Genomic DNA, 16,918 nt, shown 5'->3' with positions numbered 1-16,918 from the left:
AGTGGTTTCCTCTTGTATATAGTATATCACAGACTGGTTGTTTATCTGGCAGACTTAGAACTGAATGAAGAGTTTATGGAGAAAAGGACAAGAATTTCTTCAGCCTGAAATACAGAGTGAGGGTTTGAAAGTCCATCCCTTGGGTCTGCAATAAGACTTGTTCAGTTCTACCCCAACCCCACTGTTCTGAATATTCATCCTTTCTAAAACCATATTTGTTTAATAACTGGTCTTGAATTTAGGGCCTGTAAAAGTAAGCACAAGCCACAGCTTGATCTAAGACACCATGCTGACAGATGTAACAAGTGCATGTTATTAATGTTACTGTCATCAGTCTAAATGCCAAGCACTCTTCACTTCAATATCCCTCCTATTGAGTTTGTACAGGATAATACAGAAAATGTGTGGAGTTTGGGCTATTTTCCTTTCAAAGCCTCATCCCTCTGTTCCTCTCCCCACAACTGACAGGCTATATCTATACCTCAGCTGTGTGATCCACAGCTGGGCACACCTTCAGTATTGACAGCCAGGACAGCCTGGTACAAGATCCTCCTTTTGGAGAGTGAGAGGTTTGCCCCCCACATGGTCGTGGGTACCAGAGGCTATGTATGTGAATTTAGCACAGCCACAGATTTCCTGAGGCTTTGAGCTCTGACCTTGACAGTGAGAGGCTATCTGCAGGTAGCCCTGGAGATGGGACATCAAGTGTCCCCTCATCTTTCCATGATGTAAATAGCTGAGGCTGTCCTGGCTTCTTATACAATCAGTATATGTGCTTCCCAGGAGGGTTCTCCACAGAACGAGGAGGCAGTGTCTCCCCCAACCGTATAGATGCATGAAATGAAGACAAACAAGGAACAGAGCATCAGACCTACATCACACATGCCTCTGCATTTGATCCCGCGGACCCAGTCAACGAGGTCAGTCAGCCAAGCATCTGACTAAGCATCACAGATGGAAGAGAGACAATATGAGGGATGTAAGGGAGAGAAACTGTAGCTCTGTCTGCCCTGAGGTCTGGAGGGGTGGGGAAACACAGCAAGAAAGATGTAATCCTGCTAACCAACTACAAGCAGCAGTGAAGGCCCAGCAGCATGCATGCAGTGATGCTGTGGCTTCTCCACCACCATGAGCTACAAGATTAAAGCAAAGTACATCAGTGCAAGAAGCCTGGGAATGGTCCATTTAGTCCTTTAGAGTGAGCCCCACATGGAGAAAGACACCTTTGCAGAAGTTAGGTTGGGTGGCAAAGAAATACTTCTCTTGCCTATACCCTGCACTACTTCTAGAGAGATTGATTTGTCCCAGGCCTGCCTCAGTGCTCCTAGTTAGTGAGCATGGTTATATGTCTCACACCATTTTGGAACAGGTCCTCCTTACTCTCTCATGGACTGCAAAGGCTTTGCAACAGGAAACTCCCCCAGGGAACAGGTAAGTCCTCTGATCAAAATAGTCCTCTGCCTAGCTGTCAGCTGCCCATCAACTGGGCCCTGTATCTTTGCTCACGTCCAGCTGACTGGGTAGTCTTATGTCTTTCCATTTTGCTGATGGAGTGCTCTGCAGGACTTCATATGGGGACTGTGGTGAGACCTGAGGCTATCAAAAAGTAGAGGTGATAAATCATTCAGCCAGTCAACTTTCCTACCATAGGCAAGATTCATCTCCTTTTGCAGCTGGTCTTGCAAACTGTAGTTGTTAGGAAATGAAAGGCATCAGGAAAGTCTGCTGAGCTAAATGGTTTTGTCACTGCCCTCCCACATTTATACTTAGGTTGATGTGGTGGCTGAGATAGTTGCCCTTGCTCGAATAGACCAGCACTACATAAAACCTACAATCTTGTAAGAGTTACACTTATGAGCTATAACCGTACAACACGAAATCACATATGTCACATTTGCAGGGTGCTCACACTTTCCCTCTCAAGAAAAAAAAACAGCTTTGCAAAGTTAACCCCCGACCCCCACCACTTCCTTGTTCTGGTAAAAATTTGGATTGTCATCTGCACAGGTTTACTCTTGCAAAATCTGCTTTTCAGTGATCAAACTTCATACAAAGAAAGAGGGATGAGTATTATTGAGTGCTGCATTAGAGATCTGGGATTTTACAGCCTTCGGAGCAACATTTCCACGTAGTGTAAATTTGTTTGGAAAATAAGTCCATCTTTTGTTTGAAGTAGTTAATTACCTTGCTAGAGGAACCAAATGAAATAAAAGATTTATGGATCCCTCTTTCTCATAGCGAAGGAGAAAGTGATCTGTTTGCAGGAGTTATATTTTCAGGCACTTTGCTGAGACACCCCAACCCCCCTCGGTTGCTGACTGTAAAATAAGAAAACTATTACCCAGCTGGGGTAACAATAGGCTCCCACAGTGCTTTTCTGCTCAGCCCGCAGCTGCCAGTGAAAGTGGAAACTACAGCAGCAGGATAACATTCTTTTCTTACAGCCTGTTTCTATGGGCAAGGAGCCCTCCCACTGCTTCAATGTATTTTCTATGCAAAACTGTAGAAGAAGTGACATTTTAAAAGTTTTGACCTTTGTTTTTTTTTTTCTCCCCCCCCTCCTTTTTTTTTTTTTGCATGAACCAAACATAAATTTTTTAAACCTTCTGACAGGGTATGTGTTAGGAACAGCAATAGCCATTACTACGATAATAAAATGTTTCAAAATCTGAAAATTCTATATTGAGTATAGCATACTGGTAACCTTTTTGCAGAAAAAGATAGTGATGGGAGATACAGAACTCTCCTGGTTATTGTCACAGGCAGATGATCGCAGCAGATCTCACACACCTTTGCAAAATAGTGCCTTTGAATGCTACGTTTTCATTTATTCATTTCATAATTTAAGGCTAAAAGTTTAAAGGATTTTGCAGGCAAAGATTTTTTTTTTTTCTCATGACTGGAAGAAAAACATAACACATTAACCAGTTTTATTAAAATTGCCTTTAAAAAAACGTTTGTGAAAGAAGAATCAGTGGACAGAATAATGCTCGTGAACAATAGTAAATTAGCTACATATACATGTATCCAAATTATATGGATCTAATTTGATAGGAAATTGGCATAGTTCCCAATTAGATTACAAACACAACAACAAAAAAGATTACTCTTCTAGTTAACACATAAAACAACACACTAAATCTCAGGAAATGATAAAGGATGTTAGAAATGTAAAACATATTTGCCCAAACACAAGCAAAATAAATGAAAACTGTTCAAGCGAGATGGGAAGGGGGAAGGGATGCCCATGAGTCATTGAAGTGAACGCAGAACAGATTCCAAACCCAAGCCTGGCAGGTTAATCCATGTGAGAGTCTTCTATTCACTACAGATTCTCTTTGCTAGCTACCACTGCTAGCTATCACCAGCTCACCCTTATGTTCACCAACGGCACTGGCCCTGCTGTTGGTCCATCTATACACCTCTTTTCAGGTCTGATCCCACATTCTTTTCATACCCAACCCTCTCCCCTCCACACATTGAAACCGATGGAAATTTTTTGATACAAACAAAGACAAACAGCCCAATATGGCAACAGTGTTCTGAAATAATCAGGTTTAAAAGCTGCTTTAAAGATCAGCAATAATTAGAGGCGACAGTAGAAAAATCCCATGTTTTAAACTAGTGGCTCTACTAGTGTGTTGATAAAGAGCTATAAAGACTTCTTGGTAAACCGAGTCCTCCATCAGAACAAGATAAAATCATCTCTCACTCTACAACACACATACTGTAACCAAATCCATCATTAGCAAACTATATCATTCATCATCAGGCAACAATCTACTATAATTTACAATGGGTCCATTAAAAGATAGTGAAACCTAGCAAAAAAAAAAAAAAAAATGGCAAAAGAAAAAAATCCAAAACTCTCCCAGGAAAGTCTGTGCCAAGACAGAAAATATTTTCATATCCCCTTAATCTATGATAAGATACTGTAAACTCTCAGGACACCCCTTGGATTTCACATCCTGTACATGACATCCTCAGGTAAACAGGGCAAAGGAAGTCCTAGTTTCTGCCCAAACTGTTGACGGTTTTTTTCATTTCCCTGTGGCAGAATATCTCCTGTGGATTTTCAAGCCCAAAGTTGCTCTTTCAGGTCTGTGAATCAACAGCTTAAAAAAAACTCAGATAATTTTCAGGGCAAACCTGCCAGCAGGGAATCAGGGACCAGCGATGGGGTTCTAGGGGTGCCACCAGGATATCTGCACCTTTTCTGAAGGCTTCTACACGTTTGGGAAAAAGGGCTCTAGAGGAGCTGCCAGCCAGACCCTGCTCCCACAGAAGGTCTTCTCCTTTGCTTTGGTGGGGTTACAATCAAGTCAAACCAAGTTATCCTTTCAAAAGTGCGTCTCTCGTCATCTGCTGTATTAATAGCTATTTGCATGTTATTTCCTGGTTTCTTTGCTGTGATATGTGGGTGCAGGCAGAAGAATTCTAAAGGATTTTTAGGCTGATAGTACTTCCATTATTCAGGACAATGTGCTATCCAAGGCAGGCAGCTATTTGGGATAAATAGCATATCCCCATTTGTCCAAAATAGCCAAATGTCTGGCATGAGTCATGCCAAACAGGCAGCTGCTCGGCAGGAGTGTAGTACTGGCATACTAAAAAGCAGAAGATATTGGAGGGAGCAGAGAGAGCTAAAGGTGTCACCAGGGTATAGTGACAGGGGGTTTGTGGGGTCAGTAGTATACAACTATCACACTCATTAAAACTGTCAGACGATGCTATCATAAATGGCAGCATTTGTCTGCAGTTTGCACACAACAGTTTCCAAGATATCACTCATCTCCTCAGTACTTAAACCAGACAATAAACGAATTTCTTAGAGGCTGCTGAGTGTGACATGCTAGCAGATATCACCTCTGGAGCACACATATTACAAGCACAATATCACCACCATAGAAACCTGCTAGGCACAGACAGGAAAGTCTTGAGAAACAATTCCTTTAGTAAGAGTGCTGCTGCATGATTTGAAAAGCACAGGGTATTTCCTCAGCTGGCTGAGATGGCTTCGTGAGAAGTAATGGCATTCACAAGGAGCAGGACGGATGTCACAACGAGGTACATGAATAAATGCCCAGGCAAGTAAAAGTATCTGTGTCCTTAGTTGGCTGCCATGGGTAAAGCTATGTACAGGCAGACTTGTGAGCATCATACATACCCATGCTGTGTGTAGGCATCCTCCTGTAACTTTCCAGGCTATAAAGTCCCCCTCAGCACTACGTGAATACTAATGATTTAAGCCACACTTTGATATGTGTAATGAACTCCATTTCACAGAGAAGGAGACCAAAGCTGTAAAATTCACCCCATGCGCAACACTGCAAAGTGTGGGGCAAAGTCTTGAATGAAACCAGCTCCCAAGAAAGTCTTCTGTGACAAGAATATCCTTTGTTACAGTCACTGCAATGCAAGCTTAGCAGGAGCCATTTCAAATTCAGTATTTTGGCCATCTACTTTTCTATTAAACTAAATGAAAACAGTCCCTGGCATGTAGTAAACTGCTTGCCAGACTTAGGAATTCTTCAGCTTACATTATCTTTAGCACATTTAAGTGCCAAAAAAAAAAAAAAAAAAAAAAAGAAACTGGCTAAATGTGTAGTTAGTCATGCTTGTAAAAATGTCAACGTTGTCAAAAATATTTGTGTGAAAATCATAAACAAAATCTGCTGCCATGAGAAGTTATTTGGTTCTTAATTATGGGACAAAATGACTTATTTTTCATCAAGACTTAAAAAAAAGAGAGCAAACGCTATGATGCAAATATTGGCACAATCTTGACTCAGCTGCTTCCCTGGGGTAATAAAGTTACTCCCAGAAAGAAGAGGATTATAATCTTCACAGAGTACCTTAAAAATCCAGCTAGTATGCGAGGTTAGCTTAGCAAGTTCCTAATCGGATGTGCAATCCTGCACCTCTAGGTATGTTTGGAAGGGTTCAGGTGCTTAAATGCAAGAGAGGGTTGGTTAGTAGTCCTTTAATTGGCATTTTTGAGTGGATTTCTTGAACTGCAGCTCCCGCTCTTGCACACTTGCTTATAGAGGCTGGATAAGCATATTTTATAAGCTAAAAAAATAAACAAAAGCAGTAGGTCACCAGACCAAATCATGCAGGTCAGTGGAGAGGAATACCTATAGCTATCTTGAGACTTGTGCTCACTGACCTGTGGGAACAGTTGGTGGTCCCACTTCACTTCTGAAGGACAGATGTCCTCGCCTGCTTGCTGCCACAGGTGGCAATACTGTGGTCAGCAGACCCCATGGGCACACCCCAGGAATGAACCCCCACAGGTGGGGTTCACTGGGGCCAGGTAAACTGCAGGGCCTTTGGAGAAGTTGTCCTCTCTTCCCCTTCTCTTCTTTGCCATGTTATAAAAGCAGGTTCACACTCTAACAACTTGTGGTTAATTGGGAAACTTTCACTGGTAGTGAAGTGACAGAGAATGAAAGTGAACTTTGAATGGTGTGGCCATTTGGGGACTTAATTTCCAAACCATGCAGTGAGTATAGGGATTGCTATCTTCTCACAACAGAATCATATGTGTTTGTGCATGGTTGTAATGTATAAGACTCACCAAACCAATATTGAAACAGAGAGCCAAGGTATCTAAGTATTTTTTTTATGATGAGGGTGGTGAAAAACCAGAACAGGTTGATCAGAGAGGTGATAGATGTCCCATCCCTGGAGAGATTCAAGGCCAGGCTGGATAGGGCTCTGAGCAGCTTGATCTAGTTGATGTCCCTGCTCATTGCAGGGGGATTAGATTAAATGACCTTTGAAGGTCCCTTCCAACCCAAACTATTCTATGATTCTATGATTTCTCTTGGCCTGAACTGCAAATACAGCTTGTTAAAATTAGTGTCCAATTGTACTGATATCATCCTATTCAGCAGTGATCAGGATTCTCAAGATTCTGGTGAAATGGCACTGAAAGGTCTGTCACAAACATGGCACAAAACAAATTACTAGCAAGAACCAAATTCTAAAAAGTGCCACAGCAACTGAAGCAGCTGAGCACAGTGTTTCCAAGGCCTCTTATAGAAATAGTTTCCCATCCCCTTAATATCCCTGGGAGTTCAGTACTAGTGTGCTATATTGCAAACTCAAAAGACCTCTTGAAACAGAACAAAGATTCATAAAATTAATCTTTTATTACTCTATTTCATGTCTCCCCCTTGTTATCTTGCCTCTTTATAGAATTTCAGATTTCTGCTTGAAAAGGTAAGGGAAAACAATCTTATATTAATACTTACTAGATTTATTCATGAGGGTTTGTGTTATCCTATTTATAATTGAAATGGAATTGAGATACAACCAAAACTTAAGAGAAAAGTAACATTTTTCATATCATAAAGGGAATAAAATCTGAAGCAGAAAAATGTAACATTAAATGAACAAATGCCATCTTATGTTGGTGCATTTCAATCATGTCTACCTTCGTTCCTCCAAACAACTCTACTGAGAGAGCCTGGGTACCTCTTTCTTGCTGTCGCCAAGAAAACAAGCTTTTGCTGGAGGAAAAGAAATGGTGAGGGTCTCTTATGCAGTGTTTTTAATGCTTACTCTGAGCTTACTCTGAGTTCCTCTCAGATAGAGGAACTTCAGAAATATTTCATGCTTCCTGAAAAGGAGAGGTGGAACAAGAGATGAATAACTTTGTACCACCCATTTCTGGTTTGTCTTGTGAAAAAATGACATTGGTTTAACAATAAATAAGAGCAGATTTGTTACAGTGTTCAGAGAGCGTGAAGACTAGGGGAAAGGCAGATGAGGAATAAATGGATTAAAGAAAAGACAGTCTTCTAAGCAGGAGAAAAAAATATTGCCTGGAGATATTGAAACATTAAGTAACACAAGGCCAGCAGGGAAATGAAAGGTGCTTTCGATCTCTGGTCACTTTGGAGGGAGAGAGGGAGGTGTTGAAAGTGCTGCTGCATGATCAGGATATTCCTTCCACCTCGGATCTGTCCATCCTCACTACCACAGTGAATCAGGAAAAGGATGCATTGTCATCAGTCCAGCACAGGACATGCCACTTCTGGAATAAGGCAGCAAGACTGTCACACTCTGAATGCTATCTGCTTTCTGGCCTGCTCCTAGAACAGTACCTAAACACACTGCCAATGACTCATTCAAGAGAGCCCCAAAAGGCATCAGATTTTTTTGTTTCTCTTGGGAAATGGGCTCCTTCAAGGCCATCTATTTCCAAGGTCCCTAGAGCACAAAAAGAAGCAAAGTAGATTATTTCATACAACAAGCAGTGAGAAGTTTGGCTCGGCATTGAGAGCATCATCAAAATTCAAACTGTCAAGGTTTGTTTTCTACAGACAGGCTCTCAGCTCATTGTCCTCAGGTTGCTGAGAGACAGAAGAGGGAAGTGGATATCCTCAGCTACCTGAGGCATCAATTAAATATTTCTACAAAACTTTGCCTCCCTCTGTTAGTTTTTCTGGGGTCCTGAAAACTTCAGATCTTCCTTTCTCTATTGCCAACATTTTAGGGTCTGGAGGTTGGGTCATCTCTATTGGGCCTTAGCACAGTACAGTAGCACAAACATTATGTTTCCTGATAGGAAGGGTCATAGCCATCCCCCTAGCCTGTGAAATATTCTGGTGAGCTCAGGATTAAAAATCTTGCCTTCATCTTGTTCCATTCTTCCATTGCTATCCCACTTCAACCAGGATATCAGAATATGTGCCTGGAGATACATTCAGCGTCTGTGGTCAATCTGAGGTGGTCAAACCAATGCAGTTCTTCCAGTGCAAATATGTGCTACTGCTAAATGCAATCTGCCTCTTTCCTGATCCTGCCAGCAGCTCTGAGAAGTTGCTAGAGAAGTCGGTGAGACAACCGTCTATGAGGCTGGATGGGATCCACCCCAGAGTACTGAGGGAGCTGGCAGAAGTGCTCACCAAGCCACTTTCCATCATTTATAAGCAGTCCAGGATAACAGGGGAGGTCCCAGATGACTGGAGGTTAGCAAACATGGCACCTATATACAAGAAGGACCAGAAGGTTAGACCTGGGCAGCTAGATGCCAGTGCTGGGAAAGGTTATGGAGCAGATCATGTTAAGTGCCATCATGCAGCATGTACAGGACAACTGGGCAATCAGGCCCAGTAAGCGTTGGTTTATGAAAGGCAGGTCCTGCTTGACCAACCTGATCTCCTCTTATGACAAAGTGACCTGCATAGCGGATGAGGGAAAGGCTGTGGGTGTTGTTTACTTGGAATTTAGAAAAGCCTTTGACACCATTTCCTGCAGCAATTCTCTTGGAGAAACTGGCTGCTCATGGCTTGGACAGGAATACTCTTTGCTAGGTAAAAAAGCTGGCTGGATGGCTGAGCCCAGAGTGATGATGAATGGAATTAAATCCAGCTGGCAGTTGGTCACAAGTGGTGTTCCCCAGGGCTCAGTACTGGGGCCAGTTCTGTTTAATATCTGTGTCAATGATCTAAACGAGAAGATCAATTGCACCCTCAGCAGGTTTCCAGATGACACCAAGTTTGGTGGGAGTGTTGATCTGTTGCAGGGTAGGAAGGCTCCACAGAGGGATCTGGATAAGCTGGATCGATAGGCCAAGACCAGCTGAATGATGCTGAATAAGGCCAAGTTCCAGGTCCTGCACTTGCATCACAGCAACCCCATGCAACGCTACGGGCTTGGAGAAGAGTGGCTGGAAAGCTGCTCAGCAGAAAAGGACCTGGGGTGCTGATTGGTGGCTGCTGAACATGAGCCAGCTTGTGCCCAGGCAGCCAAGGCGGCCAACAGCATCCTGGCCTGTATCAGCAATAGCATGGCCAGCAGGGCCAGGGCAGTGATCATCCCCCTGCACTCAGCACTGGTGAAGCCGCACCTCAAGTACTGTGTTCCGTTCTGGTCCCTCACTGCAAGAAAGACATTGAGGTGCTGGAGCGGGTCCAGAAAATGGCAACGAAGCTGGTGAAGGGCCTGGAGCACAAGTCCTATGAGGAACAGCTGAGAGAACTGGGGTTGTTTAGTCTGGAGAAGAGAAAGCTCAGGGGGGACCTTACTGCTCTCTACAACTACCTGAAAGGAGGTTGTAGTGAGGTGGGGGTTGGTCTCTTCTCCCATGTATCAAGTGACAGGACAAGAGGTAATGGCCTCAAGCTGCACCAGGGCAGGTTTTGACTGGACATTAAGAAAAATGTCTTCACTGAAAGGGTTCTCAAGAACCAGAACAGGCTGCCCAGGGAAGTGGTGGAGTCACCATCCCTGGAGGTATTTAAAAGACATGTAGATGTGGCACCCAGGGACATGGTTTTGTGGTGAGTTTGGCAGTGCTGGGTCAACAGTTGGATTCTATGATCTTAAGAGTCTTTTCCAATATAAATGATTCTATGATTCTATTCTAACAGTACATAACTTTGCACTTGGCTGTGTAACTGTCTAGGTAGATACAGAGATGCCTCTATCTGAGGCTAAGGTTCAATGAACTCTAAGCAGAGGAATTAAGAGCTAAAATTAAAATGCTACTGTGTGTGACAGTTATAATCTGCCTATTTGGTAATTTATACACCTCTGGTTTGCAGCACCTCTACTCTATTAACCAGCTAGTTTACTACGTTTAGGTTATGTAAGGCACCATAGTGTTAGACATCTACAAAATGTAGACATCTATATCAAAACTGTTCGGCTTTTCTTAATTGCAAGTCATGTGACCTATGGTAGCTGTCTAATTTGGGATGAGCCAAATTACTGTTGGGAATTGCTTACATCTTTCCATGGACTTTAAAAGGGCAAAAGAAGAGGTGGACTAGTTCAGATGTCTGCACCGTAGATGTCTTCATTTCAGTCATTCATATATAAATTTGAGTTACTTAGCCCCGCCACAACTGTCTCCACACGGTTTAAGAGAACCCACTAAAACTGTATCTTCACATATGAGGCAAACATCAAAGATAAGGTGGGAAGTGAGAGGTGTGCAAATTTTCCACAAAATGGGTTCAAGTTTACTTCTGTAACAGTTTAGGATGAAAATGAGCCTCAGAACAAAATACAGAGATTGCTTGTTTGGCATAGCTTTCCCACAGTAAATAATAGATACAAAATCAGCTAGTGAGGGAGGAAGGGTGAAAAAAAACAACATAGATCATTTGCTTTCACTTGCAAAGCTTTTAAAGCATTCAGAACAATATAAATCCTGAGACAGACAGAGACTGTCCTCTACAGATGGGCACTGCAACAAAACACAATCATGACCCTACATATAAGTTTCTGTGAAGGGCCATTAGATGGGGGACAGCTCATTGTGTGCACATGTGTTTGGATGAGAAAAATGAGTCACTCCCAACTCTGGATCAAGCAGGTGATGTAAAGGATTGGCAGGTAGAATGATGCAGACAAAGGCTCTGCTTTCTGAAAAGCACTGAGTCACATCCTAGGACAAAAAAACATTAAAAAAGAAAGCAAAACTGGATGCAGCGACATCACTTGAGAGTTGGGAGCAAGGATGAACACACCTACTCTGCTACAGAGGATACACACATGTATAAATTAAGGAGCCTAGACTATGTTTTGCAGTGGCTTCTGTAAGCCCTTAGGATTGAAACTGTCTGTTCAGGAGCATTTAGGTTAGGAGCAGTCTTTTTTTGTTGAAAAGGAAAATCAGGTTTACCATCTTTCCAAAGTTTTGCTGTCCTTCTTAGCAATATTTCTAACTTTGACTCAATGAAAGGGTAACCAGGAGATATGCAGTTGCATTTGTAATGTAAGAGGTGGACTGAAAAATGTTATGAACCTTCTAGGACCAAAAAAGCTATCAATACAGTGAGCTCTTAATTCCCTACTATGTTTTACCTGGGTTTTAGAACAGCAGGAAGGCAAGCAGATTGTTTTAGATCTACTCTGTGGGCCAGCCTTAGTGAATCTGGGTTGCCTTTATGTTGAGCTGCCCAGGTACCCTCCTCTCCTCCCCAGTACCTTTACTATCCTTGCACCCCAGACCCCATCTGCTTATTATGGATAGTGGAGATTAAGACTGCTCAGTTCACTGACTTAAAGGAATTTAGCTCACACTGTGACACCTTTTTTGATTTTACTAACTACTGACCATTCACAAGAAGGAAAAAAAACCCTTGGGATGCCTAAGCTAGAGCAGGAGGGATAGCCACCAGCTCTATCATCACCTTCTTGGATGCGGTAAGGAGGTTAAACTCCAGTTAGACCTTCCGGGGATCAGCTCCTGATACCAATAACAGATTCAGAAACCTGATTTTTGAGCTTGGGACCCCTTAAATGAGGCAGCAGGTGTCTACTCTTCAAAGCACAGCCAGGATAACTCTGAGGGACAGCTCCCCTATTGCTTTACAAGCCTCTTTCCCTATGCACATGTAACAATGGACACAACAGATGCTCAGAGAGGTAGAAGTCACCAAAAAGATGAATACCTATGCAGTTAAAGATTAAGCTGAGAAGTAACTTTCAAGCAGTATAAACTGACTTAGTTATATTTTAAATTTGAGCATCCAAGTCCTGTTTCCTCAAATCACTACTCAGTTTTCATTAATGCTTTACGAGGCCCTTGGAAGACCTCTTTGCTTTGCATCCGCCCCGGCTCTGCTTGTGTGAAAGCAATTCTTGTGTATTCTTGGATACAGATGTGAGCAAGGGATAGATTTTTGTAGAATTGAGGATTGTCATTCTCTTGACACTTTTCTGGAAGCTCAAAGACATACTTGTCACTCAACCCCACTTTTAGGAAGAGACATGGTCCAGTTTTGGGACACCGCAGATTTTTACTGGGGTCTCACAAGCTGGCCTTTGAAAACTTCTGGAGGGACCAGGCTAAAGCCCAAGACCAGAGTGACACAGGAGACAATTAACACATTAGACCTCCCCATCCCCCAGTGAACTTTTGTCGGCCTCTCCTCTTCCCTAAAGAAAGGGGGAAAAACATCCTTTTTGTAGTGGTTGCTTATTATATAAAGCAAATCAAGAGTGAAGGGAGGGAGCAAAGAGATGGCACAGAGCCCAAAAAGTGCACCCTTAAATCTATAATTAAAACCAAAGGCAAGTTCCCAATATAGCCAATTCAGTTATATAAGATCTTACAAAAGCTTCACACTGTTTGCTGGGTTTTGCTTTATTACTGTTCCCTCTCCTCAGAGTTCACTTCAGGTCAGTAGCAGATGAGGTATTGCAGTCAGAGTTTATGGCAGGGTAGAAATCTAACAGTGCCCTGTTTGTAAAGATATGCAAGTGTGCACTCAGAGGGAAAAAATAATCACTGGCTCTACTTGAAAGAGAAAAAGTTAATGGTCACTTTGGAGTTCAGTTTAGCCCACCTCCAGCTCCGGAAATGGATTGCTAGTTACTAAGAAATTTCTTTAAATAATGTCCCAGCAGTCTCTGTGAAAGGCTCCTCCTTGCCCACTGGTCAGAGAAATACGGCTAAACTACATGTAAAACAAGAAATCGGTCTAGATATGGACTCACTATCCAGCCAGATTAAGGCATGAGAATATAGAAGTGTTCTTAGAAAGCTTATGACAAGTCTATACTACATTTCTTCCAGCCTACTAAAAGCAGCCTGCAGGAAAACACAAGTTCAGCTGGCATTTTTGTAAGTGTAGGCAGCTCACTGTTCTGTGCAACTGTACTGGGAGTAGGTATCTCCATGTGGGAGTTGGAACATGTATCAGAACCACTACATTAAATAGTATGCAAGCTATATTTCAGACATATAAATAAAAATCAGTTATCATTAGTGATAAAACCCTTCACTGTTGCATTCTTTTCTTGCATCCTTTACAGCAGAGGTAGGTGATAGCATTCCTAGAAGCAATGGTTTCCTAGGGCCATGCTGAAACTAAGCTCTTCCTCCATATAAAAAAACCCAACCAGCCCAAACACCAAAAATGCCTTGTTTAAACACTGTAGAACCACTCAACAGCAATCAGCACTGCTCAGACATCCACGTATTTCTGAGGTACCAGGAGAATGTGGCTGCCAGGGGAAGGAAACATAATTGTCTTCTCCACATTTTGGTTAAGTGACAAAGTGCAGGCACATGCAACATGTTAATGCAATTTGCTGAACTCCCATATCCCAGGGTGATAAATGTCCTCAAGAACTTACCTAGAAGAAGCTGATGATTGCTGAGTACATCACCAACATTCACAAATCAAAATACTTTCGGTTCTAAATTCCAATTATATTTAGATTAATTTGTCCTACAAAAGTAGAGCTAGTGGAAAGCAAGGACACTTTCAAAAATATCCCTAAAATACTACTCTTTTTTTTTCCCAGTGACAATCAGAAACCACCGATTTTTACCAACATGATAGGTAGCAGAAAATATGGGAAGAATTATTTGCAGTAATGTTTGTGAAATCTATGACCATCTTTTCTTTGCAATTTGAAACACCAATACTTTTTAAAACTGAGGAGGCTATATCAATTTAAAGGATATATTAATTGCTTGAACTCTGTTATCTCTTTTGAGTAGTGACAATTCCCAGCTTGCAAATATTGTATGCAAAAGTACAGAGGGAATCACTATGGACAAAAACTTGTTGCTGATGCAGTTTACTTAAAATATTATATTCGGTTGGATTGAGTTCTAGTTCTTCATATGCCTCCATCAGAGTCTTTTTGTGACTAATATCTGTCAATGTGAGGCACTAAAATGGTTATCTAAAGAGTGCTGTTTAAACTGCACTGGTTTGAGAGCTGGGCCTCAGCTCTGCCTGTGGGAGATGTGTGGGAAGGAGAGGCTCAGGGAACCCGCTTTTCTCAGACACTCATCCACCCTTGTGGCAATATGGGTGCTGTCAGAGCTCCAGCCTCACACTGGCAGTAGCACAAGGCCCTTTCTATGGCAGATTGGTCTTTCCAGTCCAATGGCTCCACAGCAGCCATGCAAACAAGCAGAAATGCTGGTACCGAGGAGAAGCACCTGCTTACCTTTTCAAAAGTGTACACAGAATGCAGAGACACACTGGCTTACAAAGGGCATCTGCACACAAACTGATATGATGTTTTCACAAAGTTTTGTGAAGCCATGTTAGATGTACAGGGTGTAAATGAGAAATGGACTCGTTAAGTTTCATTGGGATCTAATATCAGCCCAGACTTTGTCTGCTGACACCAATCAAATGGTTAGACACCAACAAGTAATTATCTGCAAGAAGGTTGACATCTCTGTATTAAAAGCGAGGACTGACACTAAAAATTAAGGCTCACATTGTTAGTATTTTCATAAGAGTGTGTCATGAGCATGTTTTCTGAGCAAAGACAATGATTAGATAAGCTTTTAAATCATAGAATCAGAGAGTGGTCAAGGTTGGAAGGGAACCTGGGGGGTCATCTTGTCCGACTCCACTGCTCAAGTGGGGACACGTAGAGCAGGACCATGTTCAGACAGCTTCTGAATATCTCATGATATATAAATAATTTTTAGTATCTCCTTACCTATAAATCCATGTAGTCTTCCTGTATATTCAATACAACAACTAGCATCTGTAAGCAGGCATTATCCATTTACCAGACAATGTTCTCAGACAAAACACAATTTTTACCTCGAGAAATAAGAGAAAGATGGACACAACACAGGCCTTTAACACTAGACTACAGCACTTCTTTCTGTCTTTGGAAGGTCACCCCACATGGTCTTACAAGAACTTCTATAAGCAGTTTTGAGTCTAAGTGAGAAGCACCACCGCAAGCTCCGTATACACAACCTCTTCCTTTTTGTCTCTCTAGAATGTTTAAAACATTTCCATCAATATACTGACATCTTTCACGTGTTCTTAAAGTAAAAGCTCAAGAAAAAAAGTGCATCTGGAAACTTTTTCACAAGTCCTATGCAAATCTCATAGAAGAAGAATTGTTGTCTATACCAGTCTTACGTTGCTTTCTCATGTAACATTCACCCTAAATGAGACCACTGGGAAAAAGAAGATCATTTAATGGCTCAAAATGCATGTTAGCTTTGTGGTGGTTTTTACCTAATCAAGTCAAGGTAATCAAGCTTGAGCTCTAAAAGCTAATCATGTTCTAGATGGGATTGACTTGAATACAGGATTCCGTTTCCTTGAGCATATTTGATAATCATTACAGTCTATCAGCTTGGTAAAATAACCTCATTGTGTCAATGCTAGCACTAATCGACTCACTTTCCAGGGCTCAGATACTTTAACAAGTGTTTTATTCTTGATACTTGTTTCAAAACTAATTTGCACTGTCTCATAGATTTTCAGCGTCAGGTGCCATGTCTTCTCCTCCCATAAAATGCTGAAAAACAAATATCAGTTCATAGTGCTATGCTGACATCTTGTTCCTTTTTAATTTCATTTTTTAATGTTTTACATCATGAATCAGCAGAAATTATTTCAAGGGACTATTCAAATAAGGCACGTAACATGTATATGACCTTAGGTATAGTGTCAGAGCATGTTAGCATGTTATAAAATAGTCTCTGATTTCTCAATACAGTAACAGCCTCTTTCTCATTAGTCACCTGCTAACATATCTCTTTTTTTTGTTTATCCTCTGTTTTGATTTCTCTAAGCCTTCCACTGTTTCTTTTATTTTCATCTCTGAGGTTTTCACTTTAGATAGACTAATTAATAAGAAAATACCAAGTGAAGTTTCACTTTCCATTCATGCTATTTTCTTCCCTTAATGTTTTCAAGACACTCTTCAGTTATTAAACCACCCCCCTTCAGAATGTACACGTTCAAACTTATGCTTAATAACAATGAAACTAGAGATCACTGTGGCAAAGGTAAAGTTCAAAGCCTTTCTCAGCTTCTTTGCTGTTCTTTTTCAGACGTCTAACTCACAGAAAAACTGTCCATGATTTTCAAGACTTTTCCTCTTCCACTATTTGGAGCTGTTACGTCTAGCAGAGAATCCACCTCCCAGCGCAATTTCTGAGGATGTTTTG

At 41.7% G+C, this 16,918-nt stretch overlaps 1 pseudogene; it reads left to right on the top strand.

Annotated features, from left to right (window-relative positions):
* The first annotated feature begins 8,991 nt into the window (after positions 1-8,991).
* On the top strand, positions 8,992-10,299 carry LOC116915259 (annotated as a pseudogene).
* The last annotated feature ends 6,619 nt before the right edge of the window (positions 10,300-16,918 follow it).

The sequence above is a fragment of the Strigops habroptila genome, chromosome 2 (genome assembly GCF_004027225.2).
Source record: "Strigops habroptila isolate Jane chromosome 2, bStrHab1.2.pri, whole genome shotgun sequence".
Taxonomy (NCBI): Eukaryota; Metazoa; Chordata; class Aves; order Psittaciformes; family Psittacidae; genus Strigops; species Strigops habroptila.
This window is presented reverse-complemented; position numbering and strand designations above follow the sequence as displayed.